Below are 11,467 nucleotides of genomic sequence, written 5' to 3' on the forward strand. Positions count from 1 at the left end.
CAATACAAGTGGCGCTGGCAAATCTGACAAACAACCAGCCGTTCAAGCCAAATTGGGGCTGTTAGTTGATAAATGGGCCATATTGGATAATCTTTGGTGGGCTTTGGTACGGGGGTGGGCCACGATCTGGAGCTGAAAATTGTTGTGGGCCGATACTCCCCAAATCTGGGCCCGTTTTATGGGGACGTTCAATTTGTCACTCATTTCCTTGGGCCTGCGTTCAAATTGGCGATAGACGCCTTGGTTGGAAATGAGGCACACTTTCGTTCACTCGTGCTGACCGGGTTCTGTCTTTTGGCATGTTTACCTTTATTGGACTTTTCTCTACTAGAGAACTACCGGGTATTCAGTGGTGGTACAAGAATGCCAGTCTTGTTATTGTGTTAAGTATTGGATCATATCATTTGTGGATGGTGCATGGGCAGGGTCGACCACCTGAAAACGCTCTCGGGGAAGCCTCCGCTTGGTTGTCGAGCCAATTGTCGTTACCAGTCTTGAGGGCAAGACTGTTTTGAAGGGAGGAGTAATGATAGGAATCATGTTCTAGTTTTAGTACTAATTGTCATTTGTCTATTTTGGGAGGGGGTTAAGTGTAATTATATTTCTATTAATAGGTATCAATAGCCAATATATGTTTTAGATTTAAGATAAGATTGCCATGGCTCCCGTGTATGCGGTAAAAGAGGGCTAGACCTAGGAATATCTTGTAATCTTTCTTTACGTTTATAATAAAATAACCTTTCTTCCTTTTATCCCTACATCTACTTTAAATTCAATATATAACATACCAGACCCTAACAGAGACCCACTCAACCTAGGAATAAAAGTGGTAAATCTTTCTCACATAGGTCATTAAACATCAACATAAGTCATTAAAGCCAATTACAATTGACTTCAAACACCAAACATGTCTGTCAGCAGTAACAACCATTAAACCATAACAAATCAAAGTATCCTAATTACTTACTTAAGTAACTTCACAAAACATCGTTAAGCCGCAACAACCGTCTTCAGTAGTGTTCTCGGAGCCACAAAACCAGCTTTCCTTTCTTCAAAAGAGTATTCAACAACCTCTTCAGGGATCACCATCTCCTTAATCTGATTCACACCCGTTATAGGCGTTGGTGCAGGCGCCATCACAGTCTGCATTGGGACAGAAACAGTTGATGGTGTACAAGGCACGGTTGGGATCATGCGTGTCTCAGGAGTTCTGTTTTCGTCATCTGTTGCAGCTGTTATGGCTTTGGAAGGATTTGTAAGTGGTGTGGTGTTGTTTTGAAATGCTTTCTGCAACATTCTGTGTTTTCGGTTGAGATCTTCAAGTAAAGTTATGTTGGTTTTTGATGATTCGGTTGAAGATAATGGTGAAAAGGGTGTTCGGAAGATCGGCTGTCGTTGTGGCGGTTCGGTTTCGCTGCTGGAGTGTTTTCTGTTTGCTGGAAGTCCAGCTATGTCCAAACCTCTTCTCCCTGAAATAAGAAATACCAAATTTACTCATTAACAATAATTTTCTTTATACCTGTTTTAAGGGAGAATTTATAAAACAAATATCAAATTTACCCATCTAAAATAAAACAATTCAAGAAATGATCATTTTACCTTTATTTTTTCAAAACTTTAGAATTTTATATTACCCATTAAAAAGAATATTTTTCTCAAAATAGGAGATCCTTCTAAAAAAAGTCATTTTTACCCTTCTCAATTTCTTTTTATAATTCTTTTAAGGGAGAATTTTTAAAACTAAGTTAGATACCCGGATACCTTGACTTGTGGATAATTATTTTTGGCTTTCGTTGTTAAACTTACGTCATTATTAATATCATTAAAACACTTATTAAACTTATTTTACTATGTTTATAAAATTTAACTGTATACTGAATAGATTTATACTACAAAATTCGTCAAATTATGAAATATTAACCACCTTTTTCTTTTATCTATGTATGATATAAATATGGTAAGAAAAATAATAGAATTATTTTTACCAACAGAAAGGCTCGAAGATCCATCATCCCGGTTATTATTTAACTGTCGTTCGTTCTTTTTGCCATGTCGGGTATTAGGCGTGGCTCTAACGGAGTGAAGATCAGTTTTAGTTGCATGCATAGCTCCCCCGAGTGATAATCTTCTGTTACTTGCCCACCATATGACATCCTGGACCCCCTTTTTCCTGTGAAGATAGTAAATGGGCCGATTCAGGTTATGGGTGAAATGGGTATATTAATAAAGTTTAGCTTAGGGGGTGTTTGGGATTGCTTATTTTTACTAACTTATAACTTATAAACTTTTTGAAAAGTAATAAGGTGTTTGGGATTGTTTAAGTTGTGAGATGAAAAGTTCCATAAGTTACACTTTGTAACTTATTAATATAATGAAAAGTTATAATGAAGTAAAATAAGGAATCCCAAACACCCCCTTAAAAGAAAACCGGTTAAATGGGTATATTAAAATAGATTATCACTGACATAATATAATTTTCACAAGTGTATTTGTTATGGGACAACCCAATCCGTTTTGATTCGTAAAAAAACTAACCCATTATAACTTGTTATCCAACACACACATTGCATTTTAAGTATGATAATGAGAGGTGGCAATGTGACCCTATTACCACTAAATGAGTACATTAAAAAAGTCAAAACGGTTTGAGATGTGAAAAGTTTTCCAAAGTGTATTTTAATGCATAAAACCTTCTAAACTATATTCTTTTAAAAGAAATATCACTTAAATAATATAAATTTCATAATCTCATATTTGACACGCAAATTATTGATCTAAAAAACTGAAACTTTGGGTAGAAACTAGCTATAAAGTGTTATGCCTGTTTTTATCCATGCATATATTACCCATTATAACTTGTTATTAACACGCACGTTGTATGTTAAGTATAATACTGATGACAGTTGACAATTTCAACCCATTTTGACCCGTACAAAAATCACCAATTCTAACACGACACCCAACACACACGTTGTATTTTGAGTATATTATATTAAAGGCCCATAACTCATAAAAAAATCACCAATTTCAACCCAATTGGCAACTTTGGCCCATAAACTTTTGAATGGCCCATAACTCATAAAAAAAAGTTAATGAAGAAATTACCAATTCTGCCCCTTTACCCAATGTCCCATTCATGCATGCATGTAACATATATCAAGTGAAAATATTTTACATATAATTATGCATACCAGTTTCAATTGCTTCCATTGCAATCTCCATTGAACTATTAGCTTCAGGAAGTAAGTGAGTCTTTCTACAAATATTCTCCAACTCTAATTTTTTCTTAAAAACAAGTTGCTTCATTTTGCTTGATTTCAACTCTTCAAGCCGCGAAACCTCAGTCTCAACCTTTAAAAGAAAAAAACTTTAATAGTTTCTACCATTTGAAAAACTCAATTACGCTTTGAATAAATAATTCTAAATACCATTACTTACATAATTAATAAACTCAACTAAAAGCAAGTTGGGTTCTGCTATCTCTTCCTCTGAAGCAGCTATGTTGCAGGTAACAGTCTGAAATTCTTGTTGCTCTTCAATGGGCGTATCCATCAAATTCCAAAGCTCTAATAGGGATCTTGCAATATTTTGGAGCTAACAGAAGAAGTTTGGCAAATTAATAAGGTTAGCGGGTTTAGCGATGGGTTGAAATGGGTTCGGATCAGAATATGCCATTTTTCTGATGGATCAAAACGGGCCCGGGTTGAATCTTGTAAATATTTAATGTATTAAATATGCATAAAACTACCATATGAAAATACTAATCTAGCTTTCTGAATACAACAATTCTAGAAGTTATAACTGTAAGTATTTGAATACACTACAGGTCACTTAGACTAAGTGTAGTGGGGCGCGAGTTTGGGCGAGAAGGGGCGCGAACACCCCCCCCCCCCCCCCCGATGATATGTGGGCGAAAAGAGGCGGGGGCCGGGTTCTTTTGTCACCGGCTTGAAGAAGCAAATAATAATATTATATTAATATTACCGTTGGACTGCTAAATTAAAAAAAATAAATTAAAGTAAAAGCTTAATATAAATATCAAACTAATTAAATCATTTTCACCATATCATACACAAACTCAAACATAAAAATACCAGTCATTTTCATCATTTCATACTTCTTCAAACTCAATGGGTTCCCCGGATTCCACGAATTCTGCCGAGATATGGGATCAATTAATCAACGAAGACGAGGAGGAGGACGGAGATGAAGACGAATAGATTAGTTTTTTTATTTGTATTTTTATATGTATTTTGTTGTGGTGTGTTTTTTTATTACAATTTATTTTTATTATTGGTGTGTGTTTTTTTAGTTTTATGTATTTTTTTGTATTTATTTTTTAATTTTAATACATTTTTATGTAATTATTTAAATAAATTGGTTTTTATTTGTTTAGTTCAATTATAAAAAGAAAATAATAAAAAAAGACACTGTGGGTTCAATTTGTAGCCCCAACACCATTACATTCCAAAAACAAATTTCCACCCCTTGCTGACTGGGCGCCACATGTTGCAATTCGCCCCCATTTGTAGACCATCCACTACGCATAACCTTATGATCCATTTGACCTGCTCAGTTTTCTGATAAATAGAACTACTATATGAAAATTCTAATCTAGCTTTTTGAATAAAGCAATTCTCGAAGTTATAACTGTAAGTATTTGAATACACTACATGTCACTTAGGCCATCCTTTATGGTGAGGGGCTTCGAAGCCCCTCCACTATGTCACGTCAGCGCCACATAAGCACCGAGGGCATCGAAGCCCCATTCAATAATGCCCCGCTATGGTAAGGGCGCCCATCCAAGCCCCATCCAATATATAAATATTATATATATATATATACATATGTATGTATGTGTGTTTGAGAGAGAAAAAGAGCCGTTAAAGAGGAAGGGGCCCACCTGAATTCACAAGCACGCCCGACGTTGGGTTGATCGGAGGAACAGCGCCCCATCACCTTCCGCGCCCCTTGGCGGTGTTCCGCGCCAAAGGGCCCCCGCCATCCCTCCTTTCCGCGCCCCATAGCGGAGGGTCTTACGATCCATTTGACCTGCTCAGTTTTCTGATAAAGAAAAGCAATTTTAAGAGGTTGTAACTATTTAAATAACGTCCGGTTCTTTTGACCCATTAGATTTGAAATATAACAATGTACTTACTCTTTGCATTCTCTCTCTTTTGACCTCATGTAATTTGTGTATAGCAGCAGCAAGACTCCCAATGGCATCATTACTTAGGCTCTTTGTTCCTTCGGTTTATGCTAAACGAGGATTAATTTCATGAACTGTCTAATTAAAGTCAATTCCAAGCACCAGACATAGTGAGTTTAAGGTTTTCATGTGGTCTAGAACTTTCTTGATTCGATCACTCTGTATATTTTGGACAAAAGCAACAAGTAATCAGTTTTAAAACAAACCTGTTTATTGAAGATTTAATAATGTAGATGGTGAAAAGGGTAGACTTACCTTCTCTTTCTCAAGTGCTTGTAGCTGCACATGAAGTTCTTCAAGTTTTCTTAATGATAAATCAGTTTCATCCAATACTGTTTTGAAAGAAGTTGCGTAAATTTCCATTTGTATCCTTTGTATATGTTCTATAACTTCAAGGAATTGATTCTTCCTCTCGGATTTCCTCTTTCTCATTTCTTCAAATTCTGGAAGAATAGCTCTGAGTTCTGCCTTAAGGCTCATTGTCTTCTGATCAGACTGCAAAAGTAGCACATTATGCGATCTAAATCAAGAACTTATTAGTAACATTGTTTTTGTAACCAAACCATAATAACTGATTGTTAAGATGGTTATTGTAACGAAAATCAAGAAAAAATAACACTTGATGCAACCAAATCAAGAAAATGTAACACTTTATGCAACTAAATTAAGAACTGATTGTTAACAATGTTTTTGTAACCAAAATAGAGAAAATATAACACTTTATGCAATCAAATCAAGAACAACTAACACATTATGCAACCAAAATAGGAACTTACAGTTATTTTAACCAAAATTAAGAAAAGGTAGCACACTATGTAACGAAGAATCAAGAGCCGATGGTTAAAATTGTTTTATAACTACAAATAAACCATTTGTTAATTTTGTTAACAATGGAAAATAACGGTTAACAAATCAACAAAGCCCAACCCATTTCAACAAATGACCCTTTACCCAACCCGCCCATCTCTCTATCTCAAGAAGTACTTTTTCTAATTAGGATCAAGTATCATTTAAGGATCAAGGATCCTAAAATGGGTAATATTTATCCAATCACTTATTCATTTCAGATCCTTATTATTAACTATAGGATAATATATTCTTAACCGTTATCTTTTCCAAGTTTTTAGTAACAATGCAGATTTCAATAAGAGGTTCAATGACTAAGAGGTTGGCCACCTCTCCCTCACACTCAAGGTACATTGCTATTTCCTTGGCCTAGCCCACTAATGTATATAAATAACATCAAATAATCTCTAAAAACTGCACATTCTATCAAATAACATAGCTCAGAAGGCTACTTATCATAACAAAATGCAATTTCAGATAAACCCAAGTCTCAAACGAAGATACAAGCGAAAAGACAAAGAAAAACGAAAGAATACACATGAAAAACAAGAAACACGCCCCCATGCTTCTGAATAAAAGAAAAGACAAAAATCTACAAGAAAAGACAAGCACTTAAGACAAAAGCATGGGGTCGTGCCTCCTCAACCACGGGGCCATGGTCACCTTTCAGATAAGACAAAAAGAATTAGCACATGTCACATTAAAGCACGGGGCCGTGCCTCAAGAAGCACGGGGCCGTGGTTGAGTCATCATGTACTATCTTACATCATGCAACTGGACACCTGGACACGAGGTCATGCCACATAAAGCACGGGGCCGTGCCCCTCTCTCCAGACAGCCTATAAATGGAGGCTTAAGTTGCACTCACTTGGTGTGCTTGAAGAAAATCTCTAAATAAGGTTCTTTTATAAAAACACCCACATTACACTCATATTGAAGATCTTGTGAGGAGTTTGAAGGCTTGGAGGTTACCACTATCATCCATCATTACCATCATCATTATTAAGAAGGAAGATTCATCCACATTTGGTTAGATTGTTCTAAGTTTAATCATGTGTTTGTTATCATCATCTCTTTTAATGTTTATAACAATGCTCATTATGAGCTAAACTCCATTTACCATCTAAAATCTATGAAGAAGCTTTGTTTTACTTGATGATTATGTGAAACCTGTGGTTTAGTTTGGTATAGTACATGGTTATTTTTCAATTATCCTTTGATTAAGAAATGTTTTATCACTTTAACTCAATACATCAAATTTGATGATTAATAATCATTCATGTTAACTCATGTTTTTGGAAACTAGAAATGGTAAAAAGAATACTTTGATAATTTATTCAAAGATAAAACATGGATCCCTATGTTTTACTTAGAAATGATGAGATATAGGTTATGATCTATTTCTCTAGTTTTGATAATTCTAAAATAACATTGTTAACACGATTGCTTAGGGTATCATGCTAGTTAAAGAAATCATATGTTAATGGAATGTGTAACTATAACCTAATTAAATCAACAAAGGGGAGGTTGTGTGAGTTAACTACAACCACTCGAAGTTGTTAGATTGGTATTTGAGAAATCGAAGTCAATCCTAATCGTTCTATTAAACCAAACTGCTTGTCTACTTAAATTGACATTCTCGTGGTAGCATGACATTAGGAAAGGATAGAATTTAAAATGCGCATGCTACTTTCTTTTATGTCATAAAAATATGTTCACTTAGAAATTAGGGACTACTCTATCATATATTCTTAGGACAAGTTTATCACATGTTTATTTAATAATCATCAAGGAACAATGGAGTGGATTCTTGATCTTAGATGGTAACCTTATTATTATTTCATTACTTACTTAGAAATTCTCTTCTTGTCACCTATATATTATACATAAGTATTTCTTTTCTATAAAGAGTTTAAAATTTACCCCAAAATGATTATCCTCTCTGATTAAAGTATAACGAAAATTCTTATTAGAAACATTTGTGTCCACGGATCGATGCTTGGTTCTTACCAATACTATTCTACATATACGATAGGTACATTTGCCTATTTTGTGTGTATTTAGTCTTAGTAGAAATCACTTTTATAAATTTAAAACACGATCTTGTGCGAAAGCCTAAATATCCAATCTACATTTTATACCGCACCGCACACAGCACATCACCCACGATTAAGATGTGACCCCCGATGGTCATATCTTCCAAGGTTTAAAGGTTTTCACCTTTCTTACGAATTAGAGTTTCTACACTCTCGCCTGTAGCGCAGGTTGTCCTAAGTATAGTTCGGGGCAGCGGGACCAGTACACGCTTAGTGGCTGACAATTTCGTTGCTTTCGGCTATATGGAGGATCCTACGATTTATGGTAGACGTACCATACCTAAGGTTTTGGCGTTTTCACGTCACTCACGTTTGGGCTAAATCTTGGTTTGGGCGAGTCCCCAGTTGACATCCGTATCTTTGGGCCAGTCCCCAGTTTGGGCTTGTCCCCAGTTTTTGGGCTTGTCCCTAGTTCACGGGCTTTTCCCCTGTTTATTTGGGCTTGTCCCCAGTTTGTTAGGTTTAATCCCAGTTAATATCATAAGTTATTTGCATCAGGTATCATAAGTTAAATTACTAGGATCATAAAAGGATCAACACTTACGCCCTGTTCTTGAGTTTTTTTAAAGGAGGGAAAGAAAAGGAAAACTAAGGATAGCTAAAAAAATGGGTGTTATTAAGTGTTTTTTAGGATGGAAAGGAAAGGACTAGGAGGAGTTAGGAGGGATTAAATTAATGTATTTTCCCAATAAGTTATCATACCAAAAATGGGATGATTACTAAGGATAACTATTTTTTAACATAGTTATTGTAACACCCCAACCCGGATAGGCTGACGTGTCACAATGTACGGAGGTATACAGAGACAAAAGACATAATTCCATTACTTCATTAGATTCAAAAGTACATACTACTGATGGTTCAGATACTAAGTCCAAAATACATATTATTCAAATGACATAAGCTTAACACACATCTTCATATTTTTCCTAAGTTTAAGCTTCTCTCTTGATCCCTTCCAAAGTATCTTGTGAACCTGAAGTGTAAAAAGATTTACCGAATGAGCCGAATGCCCAGTACGGAATAGTAAGGCTCAAAAGCAAGTAATAATCAACTGAATCACAATATATGATAACATATGACTAATTAAAATTATATAACTGAACTGAAACATATAATACGGATGTACCCATAAGCATAACTGAGTCTGATAATATGTGACGACATACAAGGGGGGCCACTCCTCTATGTCAATCATCCGAAATGGCGTAAGCTGGCATACCCACAACCATTTCCTGAAACTGAATCTGAAAAACTGAACTAGGATATATCCATACGCCTCCTAATAGCTATGTACCACACCTGTACTTAAGAGACGCCGTGAACTGATCTCTCCGTCACGGAAGGAGCACATAACATCGATGCCACAATGTTATGCCCGTGGGACACTCCACGGGAAACGAGTGCTTAGGGTAACAGAGTACAAATAATCTGAGTTATACAATAACAATTCATATCTTAATAAATAACGGAACATGCGATAACGAGTACAATTCAATAATAAATATATCGCATGCTAACAAGTCAAATAACAAATCATAATCTGAACATAAATCGAACGGACGGTCAAATGAATCGAGGCGTTAAAGACGTTAGGAGTTCCAAAGGTATATAATATCAACGGGTTTATAATAATCGAATATGATATAACAATAAGGAGGGGGGTAGGATCCGTACCTTGATTGTTGATTAGTTATCTTACAGAGATATGTAATATAAATGATGCTCTTTTAAATCAACCTACATTGTATACATATAGCTCATAAGTTCGGGTACAGTTTAACAAGTTAAAGTCGAATTTTATCTTATGTATATATAGAAAGATATAGTCATTTTATTAAGAATTTAAGTATTATTTAACGAGGTCAATGTCTCTTATATATATATTTTAACGAATATTATTCAAATGTAAAAAGAAAATATGATCATGGATAAATATCAAACAAGGTTTTAAAAAAATTAGTTTGTCATGGGTGGGGGTTGAACTCGTGACTAGCAATTTATTTTTTTGAAACAGTTAAACAAATCAGTTAAAGGAGCTGTTAAGCAATTAAAAAAAATGATTGCTGCCTACGGGTTTCAAACATGCATCTGTACTATTGCAATCCAACAATTTAACCAACAGACCAACAACTGAGAATCTTAAAAAGAAAATAACTGACAATTTAACCAACAGACCAACAACTGTTAGTTATATACTTAAAGTGAGCTGAGAATCTTAAAAAGAAAATAGATGCAGCAAGGGGTTTCGAATCCTGGACCTACAGTTTAAAACTGAAACATCTTATCCAGTGGAGCTTATGAGTTTCCATGTTTACTATTCTGATTTAATTCCTTTATTCACAATTTTTGTTTTATCATCTTTAACATGCTAACTCATCATAACATAAGCTACATGGCCATATTGTAAACCTTTTTGTTTTATGTCATGAATCATGTTTAAACTTATCTAGATGATTTATATAGGTTCACGTTCGGGTTACCTTGGTTGGACTCGCGATACGGTGGCAAAGATACTTCCCGAAAAGACGCGAACGGTGACGGCGGTGATGCTTTCAAACAACCGATGGTTCTCCGATCGTTGGTGGTGGTAAACGGAAAATGTAAGCAAGTAGCGGCGACTTAGCTCGCGGGTTGAAGGTTTGGATGAGGATTCGAGAGTGTAGAGACGATGACGGGTGGTTACGTTGAGTGGTTTTTGCGGTGGTGGCCGACGTTTTGGTGTTTAACAAGTACGGTGGGTATGTTGGGTGTTCCGATGGTGGTAGAGATCGCCGGATAGACCTGCAACTTCCCGGAATTGTTTTGGAAATGGCGGATGTAATGTACGGGGTTGCAACTGAGGGTGCGGGAGAAATGGTTAGGGGTGGAGAAAGGTGATGGTGATTTCGGTTTGGTGTTTCGCGAATACTAGTGACGATCTTATTAGGGGCCGAAAGCAATTTCGGTACAAGTTAGGGATGGAAAGTGAGGATGATGAACACCCATCTTATTTATTTATAGTGAAGATATGAAGTTTCAGGTAGAAGTTCAAATTTTGATTTATTATTAATATATACTGAGTTTGCCTATAACAGTTTGCACAGTATCTTTGTTTGACAAATTTATACGTCATATTTTCAAACCATCATTTTTGCGTAGATGTTTCAAACAAATCTCATCCACCTCAATTATTGAGATTTAGTCAGACTACAATTATTTGTTTGAAGCCTTTCAATATACATTTGTTATTGGTATATTTATTTATATTTTGTCTTTCCCTTATTGAATCTTGTTAATAAGATGTTTCACATTCAAACATCCGTTTTTGCGTATT

The 11,467-nt window shown here is 35.5% G+C and overlaps 1 pseudogene across 1 annotated transcript; it reads right to left on the bottom strand.

Moving 5' to 3' along the window:
• Nucleotides 1-860: 860 nt before the first annotated feature.
• Nucleotides 861-5,689, bottom strand: LOC143597754 (65-kDa microtubule-associated protein 3-like; annotated as a pseudogene). Its single transcript, XR_013146987.1, has 6 exons — nt 5,465-5,689; nt 5,159-5,368; nt 3,439-3,594; nt 3,192-3,351; nt 1,986-2,170; nt 861-1,469 (listed from the first exon to the last, which is right to left on the bottom strand). The product of XR_013146987.1 is annotated as a 65-kDa microtubule-associated protein 3-like (transcript).
• Between the last annotated feature and the right edge of the window lie 5,778 nt (nt 5,690-11,467).

This window comes from Bidens hawaiensis, unplaced genomic scaffold, assembly GCF_021521415.1.
Source record: "Bidens hawaiensis isolate Kalapana, Puna unplaced genomic scaffold, B.hawaiensis_p1.1 tig00048986_1, whole genome shotgun sequence".
Lineage (NCBI taxonomy): Eukaryota > Viridiplantae > Streptophyta > Magnoliopsida > Asterales > Asteraceae > Bidens > Bidens hawaiensis.